General features: G+C 42.9%; 2 long non-coding RNA genes across 2 annotated transcripts in view; both read left to right on the forward strand.

Annotated features, from left to right (window-relative positions):
* The window catches only part of LOC308467931, a 31,158-nt gene that overhangs the window by 7,599 nt on the left and 6,057 nt on the right, over positions 1–17,502 (forward strand). The gene's annotated exons all lie outside the window — the stretch shown is intronic.
* Positions 2,424–17,402, forward strand: LOC308467941. Its single transcript, XR_013981389.1, has 2 exons — positions 2,424–2,977; positions 13,459–17,402. It is a non-coding gene; the product is annotated as an uncharacterized lncRNA (long non-coding RNA).

The raw sequence follows: 17,502 nt of genomic DNA on the forward strand, positions 1-17,502 counted from the left end.
AACTTCTGTTGGGATTCCTTTCTTTCCTGGGGCTTTACCACGTACCTGAGCATTGATGGCATTCTTCAGCTTGTCATGGGATCATACTCACCATCATACTATTAATTTCTAGTTAAATAATTGGTTGTTTTGTCTTTGAAAGCTGTTGCGTTGCATCCAGAGGTTTCCACCTTGTTACAGGACACTCTTTCACTTTCTGAAAGCCTATACCAAGGACACTGGGAATCAACCACCAATCAAAGTGACTATATTCTTCTGTTTTCTGTCTCCATGTCAGAACAATGTTTTAAACAAATCTATTACCTTCAGAGAATGCTTTCCACATTAATTTGTCTACTACAGAAACCCTGCATATTACTATGGATCCTGGGGTATATTCTAGGGTGCACACTTCACTAGCAAGGCCTCTTAGGCTTCACAGTTGCCCCAGAGGAATGGAGAGAGTGTCCAAGAAAACATCCAATAGTCCTGTTGTCCTGGAGGGGAAGATCAGTAGCACTGAGCAAGAGATCTTTCAAAGAACTTTGGCTGCTATTATTGACCTTGGGGAACTCCAGGTTCTTCAGAGAAGAGTTTGAAAGCATGAGAAAGTCAGAAACTGCATCAATTAATGGTAATCCATTTGTAAAAAACAAAAACAAAAACATTGGGTAAAACCTCAGCGCCTAGGACTTGCCAATCGCATGGTCGGCGGTTCGAATCCCCGCGGCGGGGTGCACTCCCGTTGCTCGGTCCCAGCGCCTGCCAACCTAGCAGTTCGAAAGCACCCCCGGGTGCAAGTAGATAAATAGGGACCGCTTACTAGCGGGAAGGTAAGCGGCGTTTCTGTGTGCTGCGCTGGCTCGCCAGAGCAGCTTCGTCACGCTGGCCACATGACCCGGAAGTGTCTGCGGACAGCGCTGGCTCCCGGCCTCTAGAGTGAGATGAGCGCACAACCCTAGAGTCTGTCAAGACTGGCCCGTACGGGCAGGGGTACCTTTACCTATTTGTAAAACAGCCACCTGAAGCTTCATGGTCAGGGCCCACTTCAATTCAGAAGCGGGGGGCAGGGTCATGTCAGAAACAAAGGGGGCCAAAACTTAAAGAAAACTTCAAAAACCTCCCAATTTATAATAAAAAGACTGACAGGTCAACTGATTGTGTTGTTGCTAGCTTTATCAAACAGCAGGGGTAGGGAACTTGTGGTTCTCCAGATGTTGTTGGACTTCATGTCCTATCAGTCCCAGCCAGCACAGCCCAATGTTCAACATCATCTGAAGGACTTTAGTTCCCCCAACTTTGCCTTAAGGCAGGAATGTTGAAAGTCCATTTTGGCAGCCTAATCCAGCCCGCCAGTTGATTTTATCTGCCCCCCGGGGCAGTATATGTCCTGGGGTAAAATCCCCAAAAAAGTTCAGCAACTTCAATCCTCAAAAAAGCTCAACAACCTTGGGGTTAAATCCTTAAAAAAGCTTAACAACTTCAATCTTAAAAAAAAAAAAAAAAAGCTCACAACTTTGGTCAGCCTTCATCAAATCTGGCCCTCTTTGAAAAAAGTTTGGACACCCCTGCAGGGCAAGTCTGGCCAAAGGGGAAGGGAGATAAGAAGACCACCTGATTTATAGTCTTGCAATAAACCTCCAGAACACAGGAGATTGACATATAATGGGTCCAGCCCAGGTATCGGTTTGCAAAAATAAATAAATACATGGGAGGGTCAAACATTAGTTCTATATTAGGCATCAGCAACTGTAAGACACAAATTTGACCAAGTTGTAGTTGGACCCCAGAACTAATAACCCACTGGCAAGAGTACTTAGAAGTCTGGAATGAGGTTCCAGCAATCCCCTGGGTAGGAAGGATGGAAGAAGCTGGGCCTACCACCAAATCACCCCTTCTTCAAAATTGCCATCTCAATAAACTAGCTGTTAATCAAGTTGTCCTAACCTAAAATAGGCACACCAAAATTCTGGGTCATTTATAAGCTAAACACCTCAGATGCTGACAGAGCTGGACCTGAATCTGAACACATCGTTGCCTCAGAAAACTCAGTTAGTACCTCTCCCATTTTAGCAACCAGTTTAAATGCTCTTTATTATGTTATGAGAACAGTGTTATGAGAGTAATCACATTTCTTTCAAAACTGCTTAGCACATAAAAATGGTGCCTAGAGTTGATGTGTGTTTGCTAAAGAACAGGAAATGGTTTAAAAGGTGATAAAGCTCAGTTCATTGATGGGGGTAAAGGGACCCCTGACCATTAGGTCCAGTCGCGGACGACTCTGGGGTTGAGGCGCTCAACTCGTTTTATTGGCCGAGAGAGCCGGCGTACAGCTTCCGGGTCACGTGGCTAGCATGACTAAGCCGCTTCTGGCAAACCAGAGCAGCACACTGAAATGCTGTTTACCTTCCTGCCGGAGCGGTACCTATTTATCTACTTGCACTTTGTGCTTTTGAACTGCTAGGTGGGAAGCAGAGACCGAGCAACGGGAGCTCACCCCGTCGCGGGGATTTGAACTGCCGACCTTCTGATCGGCAAGCCCTAGGCTCTGTGGTTTAAGCCACAGCACCTCCTGTGTCCCTTTTATTGCAGGGGGTAGCTGTGGCTAAAAGGAGAGATAGTATGCTACTGATTTTGAGATAGGCTTTAAAGGGCTATTTCACAGAAAGGGTCAGATGTGGCATGGATCAACTTTTATGTATGATTCAACTCTACATATTTTTCTGGGATAAAATTAACCCAAGAGCAAGGCTGTGCAAAGTGCCAATTCACCCCAACTCATTGTTCATGGGTGGGAAAGCAGCTTTGGAAGGAGAAACTAATTACAGTGGTACCTTGGGTTACATACGCTTCAGGTTACAGACACTTCAGGTTACAGACTCCGCTAACCCAGAAATAGTACCTCAGGTTAAGAACTTTGCTTCAGGATGAAAACAGAAATCGTGCTCTGGCGGCACAGCAGCAGTGGGAGGCCCCATTAGCTAAAGTGGTGCTTCAGGTTAAGAACAGTTTCAGGTTAAGAACGGACCTCTGGAACGAATTAAGTACTTAAACCGAGGTACCACTGTACAGGGAAAGAATTAAGAAGCCACTCTTCCAGTACTGTTAAATGTATAGCCATGTTTAGAGATAAATAAACTACTGTTCCAGGTGCCTCCTAAAACCTTACTTCAGCAAGCCTATTCTGAGTCTAAACCAACTGAGCCTCATGGGCTTGCCGATGAGAAGGCTGGCAGTTTGAATCCATGCTACTGGGTGAGCTCCCATTGCTCTGTCCCAGTTTCTGTCAACCTAGCAATTTGAAAGCATACCAGTGAAAGTAGATAAATAGGTACTGCTGTGGCAGGAAGGTAAACTGTGTTTCCATGTTCTCTGGTTTCCGTTATGGTGTCCCGTTACGCCATAAGCGATTTAGTCATGCTGGTCAAATGACCTTGAAATCTGTCTGTGGAAAAATGGCAGCTCCCTTGACCTGAAAGCAAGATGAGCACTGCACCCCATAGTCATCTTTGACTGGACTTAACCGTCCAGGGGTCCTTTACCTTTACCCTCTGGCATATAATTGAGTTATAAAATGAAACAAACTGCATTAGGGGTTGTAGTTTTTTTAAGTTTAACCTTACTTTGATTTTCTCAGCTTCTGACTGTGGCCTATTCCCATTTTCAAAATGGCGCTCAGCATCTCTATAAATCTGTCACAATCATACTAAGGTACAGATTACAGGTTCCTGATGTACACTTCAATGTCACTGGACTAAAATGAAATAATTCCTTAGAAAGGTCTTTCTGCACCCTCTAGTGGTAAGGAAAAAACACAGTTCAATTGATGAACCATCTTCTCTTGGGTCTGTTCAGGTGCAGTATTTCAAGGGAACGGGATGGGCACTGAGCTTGATTTTCATGCTCAAATACATGTGTAAATATTAAGTGTTCCTGAACCACAGCTGCATTAGTTTGTTGCTGCTATATTTGGTTTGAGGCTTGTTGAAATACATTTTTTTTCACTGGAGCCAAGCATCCACCCATTTGCTACAGGAATAGCTTTCAACACATCATACCCACCCTCACTGAGCAACACAGCTCTAGGAAGGCCACATTTGAGGTTACCTAGCCCTGGACAAATTTTGGGTTTTACACTCTGAAGTAGACAGACGTTGATGAAGTTATGCATGCATGGTAAAGAGAAAAAGTACCATTGTACTGAAGGGTAGCATCACTGGGTTGGGCTTATCTGCGCCTCTGGTGAATGAAGGCAGGAGTAGTTTTTACAGGGAATAGGTTGTCCCTTCTACAGTTTTGCATACTCACTGAGCATAAACAGTCCAGAACTGAAACTCAAAATAGAATTAACATATTTCCGACAACAATCCTTTAACTCAAAGCCAACCATGCAAACAGAGGTGGGAAGAGGTGTTGTGGGGTGGCCAACTCTCAAGAAACTGCAATCTACTTTCAGAATTAAAAACTGGCAGTGATCTACCCCCTTTTGGGGGGTTCAGCTCAAAGCTTTTGAGCTTTTTTTAGGGAGGAGAAAAGCCCCGTTTTTAGGGGTTAAAAATGCTTTTTTGGGGGGGGGGAGTCCCGTTGGGGGGGGTTAAAGGCAAGGGACGAAGGGGTAAAGTCCCTCACAAAAAAGATCGCTATGGATCAAAACAGCAGCACAGAGAAAGCTCCGTCTTCCCTTCCGGAGCTCATACAACAATGGAGGGCGGGGTGAGGGGGCGTGGCAGGAGTCAGTTTTATCAACGCTAAGGAAAGGGAGCCAGAGATAAACCGCGATCTACCAAAATCTCGCGGAGATCTACCAGTAGATCGTGATCGACCTGTTGGACAGCCTGTTAAGGGTGTGGCACCAGTGATGCTAAACTGGACAAGTAAACCTACCCTTCAGGAAGGTGCAATGCTACAACTTCGCTTGACAGTGTAGCAGGGTTTGGCTTCCAGGTAGCTACCTAGAGGCCAAACTCATTTGGTCCTCCCCAATATTTTCTTTGGGGGGACGCCTCCCCCCATGGTAGCAGCTGCAAGAGGAGGCTGAGCGCCAGAGAGTTGAAGCTGTTGGTCATTGAAGCTGCGCTGGCGCTGCATTCAGCTTTGCCCCTGGCTCTTCCTGATATCGCAACGCAACGTTGCGCGTTGTAACACACACGTGACATCACCCCCACCCCCCCAATCCTTGGTGCAAGTTGGTGCTTCTGCAGTGTAGCATCACTGGGTTTGGACGTACAAAAGTTTACCCAACTAGTGTGGGTCCCAGCTACAAGTTTTTATTGTCGGAAAGCTTTCTATAAGGGATTCATCTTATGGTGCCTATTGAATGTGCTGGGGGATGGCCCGGTCACTACTCTGCATATTTCTAAGGAGGCATTTGTAGAAAAAGCAGCTGAAGTTGTGGCTGCTCTCACGGAATGGGCAGTCAGATGTTTGGGAAGAGGCAGTTTCTGTGCCTCATAGGACACACCCTTAAGCTTCTGGAAAGAGTAGTTGGTGTTACCCTCTGCCTCACGAAGGAGGGATAAAATGGGACAAAGAGAAGTTTGTTGTACGTCCTTTATACAGGCAATATATACTGTTACAAAAGTTGGGCACCACCCCCACACTCTGCCAATCGGTAGCAAGTTTCCAGGGGATCCAGGTGCTCAACCAGAGTTTGTTCTCCTTTGGAGAATTGAAGATGTGGTGGAGACTGTCATAGCTTTAAGAAATATGATTTATTCACATATTTACACCTGCAGTCTGCTGGAGGGAGTCGAAATCTTACCGCATAGTAATTTCAAGAGGGGCTTTTCCCCACAGCAGTGCAGCACTAAAGGCATCTTTCCCAGGGAGAATGCTGAAGGATGGATCTCCCCTTCTCTTCCCAGCATACTAAAGATCCTTTTCCTGTGACTTCTCTCTCATACACCATCACCTTGGCAATCTCTCTTCACTCAGGCCCAAGATTCCTCTTGGATGCTCCATCCACACCTTTTGTCATGTTAACACCTCTGCTTGGCCAGGCTGGTTTGCATAAGCCAGTCCAGGGATTCCTCGTCTGACCCAGTCCTGCAGGCATGTAATTTCATTCATATCCAAAATAATCAAAATCCCACCATTTTCTAATTTCTAGGGTTAGGGGGTTCCCCCCCCCCAAACTCAAAAGCTTCAGAGACCAGCGACCATTGTGTGATGTCTTTGGGCAGAAGGTGGACAAGATTACTTCTTGCTGAAGATAGAACTTTGACAGCACATTGGCAAGGAAATTGGGATCCAATCGGTGAATCACTATGTCGCTATGGAAGATACAGAGATGCTTTACCACTAAAGGGCACTGATTTCGGAGACTCTGTGGGCTGCACCATTCTTCTCTTTCGGTGAAGAAAACTATTCTTTTGTCTTTAGATCCAGTAAGGATTTATTTGAGTGCTTCTTCCTCAAAGAGCATCGATCCATGGAAAGATACTGGAGTGTCTGCTTCCCACCGTTACTTGTAGGCTTGCCGTATGTCCGGTTTTTCCCCGGACACACCCAGCAAATTGTTCCACATTTTTTTCGGGGGGGGGGCACAGATTTTTATAATTTCCCAAAATGTCCAGGTTTTTTGCTGGGTCAAGCCTTGTAGGTGGTGGCGGCGGCGGGGCGCTAGAACCCAGCGGCAAGGCGCCGCAGTCTCTGCGCTGCTCTGCTATTCTCATTGCTCTTTCCCTTCGACCCTGAAAGCGGAATAAGGAGGGCGAATATCGTCACCGCGACTTCTGATTGGCTGCTCGACTGTGGGGAGCACTTGGGTCTCTTTTCTCGCGCCAGTTTCAAGCGCTTGGGCGGGAGAGCGTGAAGATGCGGACCGGGTTTGGAGGTGCTGCAGCCGGTAGTCCGCTCCCTCCCGCCTTGCTCCGCCATGGATTTGAGTGACAGCCCGCGCGACGGGGCTGGTGGTGGTTGCCATGGAGGTTAGAGAGGCGCTGTCGTTAGGTCTGGTCTGGTCTGGTCTGGTCGGGTGGGGATGGGGATGGGGTGGGAGTAAGGGGGCTGCTGGCAAAAGGGGGAAGGCACTGTGTGGCCAGGTAAGTAGGGAATCTCGGAGAGCAGACGCTCCAGCATGGAGGGGAGAAGACAGCTGCAGCAGTGTGTGGTTATTTGCAAAACCCGTTGGGGTGCGCGCGCGCGTGCTGGGGAGATTGTGAATCCTCGTGTGGGAAAGGGAGGCAAAGATCAGGAGGGAGGGGGACCGAGAGTTAGGCAGCCACCTCTCGGCACCCGATCGAAGCCCCCCAGGACAAAATCAATAGCAGCCTCTCTCTCTGGCTCCCTCTGCGCCTTTCCCCAGCGCGCCTCCTCAGCATCCCTCCTCTCACGCTCTCTTTTTCCTGGCAACGATCCCTCCCCACCCCGCACAACCACCCTTCTCTCCCCTTTTGGGGGCGCCCTCCATAAAATAAGGCTGTCTTTGGCTCAGGGAGACCCTCCTTTTCTCTAACTGGGAGTTATTGATTTACCCACATCTCTGCTGCGCTTCCCGACGTTTTTCCCCTGACGATTTCTGTTCGCTCCCCCCCCCTCTCATTTTCTCTGCTGTTTCATTCCCCCCGCCCCCCGCCGCCTCTCGCCATTGCGTAGCTTTTTCAGTCCTTTGCCTTCTGCCTCCTGTCTGGACGCCCCCCCCCCCCAGCACTCCTTTCGCCTCTTCCTTCCCTTCCCTCTCTCCTTCTGGTGAGATCCCTCTTCCATTCTCTGCTTTTTCTCTGCTTTCCCTCCTCCCACCGAGGTCTTCCCCCATTCCCCACCACCACGGGCTGCGTCCCTTTCTTCCCCCTCCCTCCAAGTAGTGTTCGACCCCCTCCCCTACACTGCCCAGCCTCTGCCTAATGACTTGCTGTGAAAGCCTCATCCAGGGTCTGCCCATCTCTTTAAACCTCTCCCTGCTCATCCCATCTTCTGTTTTAGGGCCATAGCTCAGTGGCAGAGTATCTGCTCGGAATGCAGGCCCCCATCTCCCGGTGGGGCTGGGAAAAGGGCTCCTGTCTGAAACCCTGGACAGCTGCAGCCGGTCAGTGTAGACAATACTGACCTAGAAGGTGGCAAATGTGTCCCTTTTTTTGCCTTTTAGAATATGGCAACCCTATTATAGGGACCAATTCTGACTTTGCCAAATTAACAGAATATCCAGAAATTTGACCAAAAGTATTTATTGTTTGCATCAGTGTTGGAATAGTAGTATGAGGTTTCGTAATAAGTAAGAGTATATCATTTGAAAATAAAACTAATTTATATTCAGCTGAGTTATGGACTGCTCTGTGAATCTCATCATGTTGTTTAATAATACAGGCTAGGGGTTTTAAACAGAAATTCAGAAACAAAGGTGATAATGGGCATCCTGTACGTTGACTATTGCTGACCAGGACACATCTTTAGGAATCCTCCCTAGCCAATGCCACCACTGTAAGGGCTGAAAATTAAAGCCTCTGGGGTGGCAGTTCTCATTATACTGCTCCTGCCACTATGGAGGACAATCCAATGCTGCCTAGAGTGTGAGGGGGAAGCATCCATTACTTTGCCTAAATAAGAAAAAAAATAATAGATGAGCAACAAGCCCTGGAGGCCCAGGCCAGGCAAGTTGCTTGTCCCCCTCTCAGAAGCCAGTCTGTGGAGAAGAGTGTAAGGAAGGATTTATTCTGTTTGTATTTATACAAAGAAAGAACATAATATTTGGGAATGGAAAGTTCCAAGTGTAACACTAATATGTGCTGATGAGAGCTGAAGCTCAACATCATATGGAGGGCCACAGGTTCTCCTCCCCTAGCATAGTAGGTGAAGGTACACACAGGATCATTACACAAAAATGGCAATGTTGGAGAGATCTGTAAAGGGTTTGCCCTAGCTGGGGTTTCCCAAAGGAACACCACATACACAGGCTTTAAGGGGGGCAGGGTGATTAAGACTTTATTAATACAAATGTACGTAGGGGTTAGTCTCCTGAAAAATCAAAGACTGTGATTTAGTGCACTTAAACCTCATACTGCACACTGCTAGGCTACACTAGAAAGAACCCAAAACAGATCAGGTCTTTTTTCACATTTTAACAAGTTCTGGCAAGTCTCCACCTGTGTTGGAACAAAAATGGCACAATATTATGGAATGGAAAAGTTCCAAGTGTAGCACTAATATGTGCTGGTGCGTGAGTAATTAAGCACCTGCAATTAGTATTATCTGTAAAATTCTAATACTGACCTACCTCAGAGTTATGAAGTTTGTTTTACAAGGGAAATATGGACAAAAGGAGGCAGTTTTGGACAGTAGTGACATCATTTGGGCAAGGAAAACCCAAATTTGGTCTGGATTCATAACGATTTTAGCCAGTCACAAGGAGAAGATAAAACCCCATTGATAGTCTTCCAATTTTTTTGAAAAAAACAACAGAATTCAAAGACAGAATGTGTGCTTCAGAAGCATTTTAATTTATAAACAGCAATTCCCATTGACTTTATTTATACCATAAAAAAGGCAATTTACAAGCAAGAAACAAATCCATCAGAACAAAACAAAGCAGCACTGAAATATTCATGTCACAAAATCTAGAAACAAAACAAAAAAAGAGTACAAGATTAAAATAATCATTTGAATAAATATTCTAAAATATTTCATGCTATAAAATAATCCTTAATGGCAAGTTAGTTGCTTTTAACAGCATCCGCTTTAGCTAGCTTCATTTACTTCATATGGTGATGAAGTGTGGAGTTTGTGAGGTTACCGGTTTAATATTGCAAGGTATTGACATTGAGGTTAGTCATTCAAAGTGTTCAAATATTTATGAGGAAAAACAAAATCAATCTATAAATGGTAGATGTTTACTTAATAGTACAATTTTCTGATAAAACAAGTGTAGCTAGATCATGCAAATAAGCCATGAGTTTCTCCTCTAAATTGCAAGATGTGTAAACAGGCTTTCAGCAAAGTCCAAAGACTAATCTCCCAGTATGCCCAGTGGTTTTCACTCTTTTGACTCTTCAGGGATTATTTCCTGCACTGGACTGATCTGTTAGGGGACTGCTGGATTCTAAGGCATGTTCTGGAACAATGGAAGGCAGATCAGAACTTACTGGGTGGCTTGCAGTAGACCAGCAAGTGTTTCTTATTCCTAGCTCTTTGACAACACCAAAGAGCTCTCACAGCTACTCAAACAAAACTGGTGAGGGGAAGGAAGCAGGAGTGGATTTTGGTTTGCAAGGACTGGAGCTTAGTTCTGGTACCAAAATTAAATTTCTTAGCTTATGACATCAGGTGGATAATTGGCCTTGTGGGCTAAATTAGACCCACTGGCTAGCAGTTCCTCACCACTGGCTTAGTATTTGTTCAGAGGCACCCTACACCTTTATGTTAAATATCTGTCCACCCCACTGAGCCACTGTTTTGTACCTGCTTCTGTTGTGTGTACTTGAGGCTTCTAGGGTGAAGGGGGGGAAGGGGGGGACCATGCTTGGTGGCTGCAAAGCTCTTCTGGGATGTATTCTCATGTTCAATCTAAGTGCTCTCCAAGCTGCATGTTGGGCCTTATGTCCTGCATGAACTGAAAGTTCAGCGTAGCGTGCAAGCAGTACTCCCCTGCTGGCTGCAGTATTACGAATGGCAAGCATTTTCCCACAAAAGAGCCCCAAACTTCTAGGGAATGCAAGGGTTCTCCGGAGCACAGGGTTGTATTCAGTGTTAGTCATTTGGGTTAACTGGGGCCCATTCATTCCAATGGATCTACTCTGAGTAAACCTTTGAAAATTTTGAAAACCACTGCAGCATGCTGACAGTAGGACAGCTGTGTCCTGTGTCTTAAAAGCAGATATTTATAAAGGTTATAACCACAGCCATGTTACTGACACTTTGCTCCATATCTCCAAGTAGGGACACAGAACAACTCTCTCAGACCCAATTTCCATTTAGCATTTATTATGTAAGCTTGCATAACTGATTTAATGCACCATTTTAAGGATGTCTGAGAGCGCAACAGGCTGTATAGTTTTAAGTCCTTTAAGGGTATTTAACTGAAAAAAGAGATGCATGACTGCCAAACTCTGAACATTCTGAATGACTTCACTGAACTTTGGGTTCAGTTGCTGAGTATTACTGTTGCTTACAATTCATGGAACTAAATAGACTCATTCATATATATATATATACTATATATTATATATATAAAGGATTTACACAATTCCCAAATACTTTAAAATATATAAAAATTTAATAAATAACCCTGACCAGTCTAAAAGCACCATTCAAGGGTAAAATTCCCTTAGAAAATAGATTAGGTGTTGCATATTTGAGTCCCTTTTCAGTGGCTTCAACATGAAACCCTTTCAGATGACAAAAATAAAACAGAAGTCACAGTAAACTAAAAACATACATTTCAAATAAGATAGATTTCAGTCAAGATAAAGCTCTGTCACACCCTCTTCTCCCAGCCCTTGTTTAAAAATTCATGCTAATCTTATGTTAACCCATAACAGTTACATCAAAACAACTTAATTCTGACCAGAAATAAATGAAAGACTTTCAGAATATATTTAGTTATTCTGGGAACCTTAAAAGAGACTTGTAAATAATCCAATTTAGGCTAGGAGTGCTCAATCCCAGAGGTGGTTTATGTGCACTTTAATCTCAACCCTGCATGTAGGTAATTGGCTCTTTCCTACATGCATGGTGTCTGTGCCATTGTGGGGTGATGCATATGTAAAAAGAACATTTATCCATGGTTAAAAGAAATTGTGTGTATGTGTGGACTGCTGGATTTTGCTCTTGAGAGGAGTGCACATTATCCCCTCCCACTTAACTATGATTAAAAGCCTTGACTAGCTTTAACCATGCTGAACTAGCCAGGTTAAGAACCAGATGGAAACCTGGTTATAGTCTTATTCATAATTAACATCAATTCAAACATTGCTCTTGGCCAGGATCAAGGTGGTGTGGTGTGGTGAGATTTTGCTCCTGACCTCTGAACTGTGGCTAAAAAGAGGTTAGGTCTGCAACAACTCTAAATAAGCAAAACATGGACAAATCTGGTAACTTATTATGCTGCAAAGCATAAATAAAGGGCTGGCTAGAGGCTACTGAAATTCCACATGTCTCCCCTTAAGATGAGCATCCCTGATTTCAACTTAAACAGTAAATTCTGCCAACAGTGAAAGACAGTATCCTTTCTGCCATTAAAAGCATTCACACTTGAATACAGAACCAACTGTGAGGCGCTGCGTTGCTTTAAAAAAAAAAAAATCTCACGTATTTACAAAGCTATTTTCTGAGTCTTATTTACAACTTCAATAGAAATTATATGGAAGATAAACCAGTTAAGAAAAAAATAACAGCTGCTTAAAACCACAAATATTAGCAAAAAGTATAAAATTTATTTTTGTTTTTCACAGTTTGTAAATAGGTTAAAACATCTAGAGGAGAAAAAAATGACACTGTCACTGTTTTTATTATTCTTCACATTGTCTATGTAGCTAAAAAGGTAGTTTGAGAGACTCAATTATGAACCAGCCTGCATGATTTCACATATTTTCAACCCAATATTTAATCTTACTGGTTTTCTTGGCTTTTGTGTTCATTTTAAATGAAATACACTAACAGTTGCACACTAATCAAAACTGTACAGCAATCAGTACTGCACAGTATTTTCAGAATTCACCTAAAATAATTCACTGCATGCTTTTCATCCTGGTGGACATAAGATATGAATTTCAAAGGATAAAAAGATGGCACCCCATTACCATGGAACCATAATGTGACAAGGCACGATTTAGATGCTGCTGCCTGACTTGAAGCTTTGTCTGCTAGTCTCTTGTGTGTTGCAGCACATCTACGGCAAAATCCAAGGAAGACAAAAGCTGCTTCAACACAAAACTTTCTGCCCTACACACAGGCAATCCCCAGCCATTTTACAGACACTGTGCACTAATGTAGACAACTGAGACAGGGAACTGGGAGGCTACAGGAAGCCAGCAGCTCCTCCAATCAAACAGCATTTTGCCAGCTGCTACAATCTCCGGAGGTACTGCTGAGTGTGGGTAGAATGCTAAAACAGTATTCCTATGTCAAATTCCTTCAGAAATGTGTACACACAGTGTGTAATGTTGTGCTGTATCTTCACCCATTGATGATGTGGAGGGGAATGCATAATGTGATGATGCATCAACTTAGGATAGATGCTGCATGTGGGGTGGGGTGAAAATGGGACATGGGACTACCACTAAAATAGAAAACTGCACGTCTGCAGTTCTGCACCTCCTATAATTGCCTTGTATGAATATTGCATTGTTTACACAAATTCACCTACAGAGTGTATGAGAACACCATTTACAGTGGTACCTCGGGTTACAGACGCTTCAGGTTACAGACTCTGCTAACCCAGAAATAGTACCTTGGGTTAAGAACTTTGCTTCAGGATGAGAACAGAAATTGTGCGCCGGCGGCGCGGTGGCAGCAGAAGGCCCCATTAGCTAAAAAGTGGTGCGTCAGGTTAAGAACAGTTTCAGGTTAAGAACGGACCTCCGGAATGAATTAAGTTCTTAACCCGAGGTACCACTGTATTTGTGTGCTAGATTTATATCCCACCTTTTCACCAAATGGGTGTTCAAGGTGGCTTGTGTCTTCTGTGAACTGGCCTTTAGGCACATTTCAAATTCAGGGAAACAAATGGAAGATACGCAAGTTAACTACTCCAGATTAGATCTCTAGAGCTGCCTACATGTCCAGTGAAGCTCTTGATCTTTACAGTACTATATTATGGCTTGATAATTTTGAACCCCGATAGGCAGCAGGAAGAGGAAAAACATACCAGCCTTGTTCCTATGCTACACTGAACAGTGGCTTAGAGCTTTGTGCAAAATGGGCAGTGCAGTCCCTACTTTCTATGGTTTGAAGTTGCCTTCTTTAGAAACTGACCAGAGCTTATTTTAAATCACCACCAGTGATTCTGTGAAAGTGAAGCTAAATGCTGCATAAGTCTTTTCAGCTGCATGGAAATCAGAGGGAGAAGTATAAGTGCCCAAGGCTTTGTTTGGACTTGCTGCGGCTCATGCGCACAGCACTAAACCATGATTTAGCATTATGTGAATTTGGCCATCAACATGAATGAGTATATGGAACTCAAAAATCTCTCGAAAGTCAGGAGATTGATAACTCCTAGGTTTTTAACAGTTCCACCACAACATTTGAACCTGAAAGCTGTACAATCAAAAATATCCAAAATTATGTTAAGTCACTCTTTGGTAAACTCAAACCAGTTCAACCATGTTTACAGATTCAAAAACTGTATTTAAAACAACTTTTAAGATTGACACAGAGACAAAAGTCAGGGAAATACAAAGTTAACTGCCTTTCCCCTCTTTCCTTGACTAATACTACTATGGCGTAAACCCAAGTGGCTTAAAAGGCACCACAGCACAGGTTCACTGTAAAGGGTTACATTTTTAATTCTGCATGTCCAGACTTTTGTTTGATGGTCTCAAATGCAAGCATATCAAAAGGTAGAATAAAATTGATTTGTATCTTAATGTGTTATAAGAATGAATGGACAGACATGTACCCTCCCTGAAGCAGGCTGGAAATCCAGAGGCCTGTGAAAAGCATTTCTCTGCATGCTTGGGATGGGTCTGTCAGCAATTCCATTCTACCTGCCCAGCTGCATCCCTCCCATTTCATTTTACACCACTCTAGCCTCCTGATCCTCAGAAGTGGATGGGGGTGGGGTGGGGGCTGTAGTAGGAAGTCAGAAAGCAGGAAAGGCCTGTGTGCACATATGGAATGTGCACTGAAATTGGCTTTTCTGGGGCTCCAGCCCTTGTTTATACTAATAGTAGAAAGGGAAAAGGAGGGAAGTTAGTGTTTCCCTGGGAAAGAATCTCTTAGGCAGCTATAGTAGGAAAAGGATGATCATTTTGTCTAACTAAAACTGCGTCTAGAGAACAAACCTGATTTATTGTTAACATTAATCCTTATTACTGGCTTTGATAAACAGTAAAGAAAAGTCCATTCTAAAAATACTGCAGAAGTCTATTCTTTTAAAATCTCAAACAAAGCTGTAAGCCCTCAAAACCACTGCAAGCATCCAAGCTTCATTCTTTTTAAGTGATTTGGAAAATGAAAGCTGATATGGGGTGCTGGTTACAAATTGTATAAATCACTTGCTCTCCAGCTAAAGTACTTTTTATGGAACACTTTGTACAGATCTTCAAAAGCTCCAAACACTGTATCTATCAGCCACCCATAGTATAACCACGGCTATTTTTTCAGTGTTTTAAATCACAGAATATAAGTGAAAAATAGAAGTAGCTCCTGAAGAATGAGAATTTTGAAGGATTATGACTTCCTATTAAGAAAACCCATACACTTTTATATGATTAAAATTCACAGTTGTGAGAAATTTAGGGAATCATACAAGAATTAAGAACAGAGGCTCAGATTCAAAAGTCAACACATTAAATTACAAACACACAAAATCTTGAAGGCAGCAAGAAATCCACACATTCTGAATATCCTATCTGGGAGAGGTGTCAACAAATTTTTGTGCAGCGCTCCCTATTTTACTCAGTGGGGAAAGAAGCAAACATCCAATTTGTTTTAAGAGGGAACAGAATGCTCCTACAAGTGGGTGAAGATTTAAAACTCTAATAAAGAGAAAACGGGTTCCAATAATTCCATATACAGTACCTGCAGAAGGATCCTTTTTGATGGCTACCAGCCAAGTAAGCATCTCACTGTGCCTCACTGCCCAGGCTTGTTCCAGCATAATTTTAATGCCTCTGTACTGCTCTGCCAGGAAACCTTAAAGCTACAGCAGCACTAGCTTAGGGAATATAAGGCAGAAACTGAAGCAGAACCAGGAGAGGAGACAGGTAGGTGGAGGGCGGCGGGTAGGGGTCTCTCTTGTCATGCAGCTTCTGTCACTAACAGCTTTCTATCCTGATGAATATATCTACCAAGAAGTTTCTCATTCTGCCAAGCATAAATATATCCAAGTATATATACGTACTAAAAATATTATTCACAAACATCTGTATTCTATTTACTTGATAAAGAGTTTTCATACAGCAATTATTTGCCAGCTCACACTTTTGTGAGGTGTTTTCAGGCAGATAAATAACTGGAAAAATCTGTGATTCCACTATAGTAAGGTTTCACATTTTTTTATATCTATTATGGATGTAATAGAAAAAAGTTAGCACCACTTTAGAAAGATACCAAACGTCTGAAGGAGAAAAAATAATAATTTCTAAAAGGATGTGTAAATGTGTTTGTCATTGGCTCTTTATGAAAAATAAAATACTGAGCAGCTGTTTAAATTATGGAGAAGCCAAAAGAACTTCTCTAATACAATAAGATATATTGCTCATAAATCCCGCATGGCATTGTTACAAAAAGTAAAAATACAAGTGCTTTAATTTCACTTGAAAATGGTAAATCGGAAGTTATGGCGCACCTGAAAACAGCTCTGTGGAAGTGATTCACTAGAACACTGTACAGAAATATTGCAGAAATGACTGCAACATCCTGCTTAGCCTTCTTTAAACCAACTATATATAATCAGAGTGATTAAAGTAAGACTGATTTACCTGGTATGCTTTCTACAGTACGAAATGAAGGTAGATTCTGAGGATAGTAAAAACATTTAAAACCACAAAGCTACTTTTGGGTTGGCTAGTATAACAACACATTTCTATATAAAAAAGGGGCAGCACCACAGGTTGTCTAGTTTATATTCTAGACAAAAAACCCAAACAATCCCCATTGTAAAGTTAATACAATTATGGCATTTGGTTTATGCATGCTATTGAGCAAAGTTATTTCAAAGCATTGCTCACTTTTGGACACAATATATGAACATGGGGGGGAAAAAGCAAAGCTTCATGAAAAAGCAGGAAAAAACCCTAAAGAGAAGATTAAAAGTTGAAAGCCTTTTATAGAGAGGTTTTTTTCCTTTCCATTTAAGATACTTCTACATTCACCCCAACCAAAAGAGAAAAAGTGAACATCGTATATATGTTTATATATAATAATATATATTATATAAAATTCAAAGCTATCAAAATAGTTATTCAAACAACAACAAATAAACACCCACCCAAACCCACAACTTAGTATGACACATAGATGGGACTCTGGGAGGTATACCTTATGCTCCTACATAACATGTTTGTTAAGGCTGCCATCCTAGCACACTACTGGAAGCAAGTCCTATTGAATTCAGTAGGGCTTGCAACCAAGTATACCTACATAGGATTAGGCTGCACAAAGCACAAAAGGAGAGGCTATACTATTCGGCCGTATCTGCTTGTTTTTAGTATCTTTCACTGTTGAAGTCCCAGCCTCCCTCCTTCTTCATGTATTGTTTGCAAAATATTATGCTCTTTATAAACATTTTTAGGAGTAAAGCTAACCCTACTTCCTTCCAAAAAAAAAAAGTCAGTAGCCTTCTGTCCAGGAACAGGAACCAGAAGACTTGCAAAATCAGGAAAATGACAATGCTGTTATACCTGTTACAAAACTTATCAAAGAAACGAG

The sequence above is a fragment of the Podarcis pityusensis genome, assembly GCF_964106645.2.
Source record: "Podarcis pityusensis genome assembly, chromosome: Z".
NCBI classification, from domain to species: Eukaryota; Metazoa; Chordata; class Lepidosauria; order Squamata; family Lacertidae; genus Podarcis; species Podarcis pityusensis.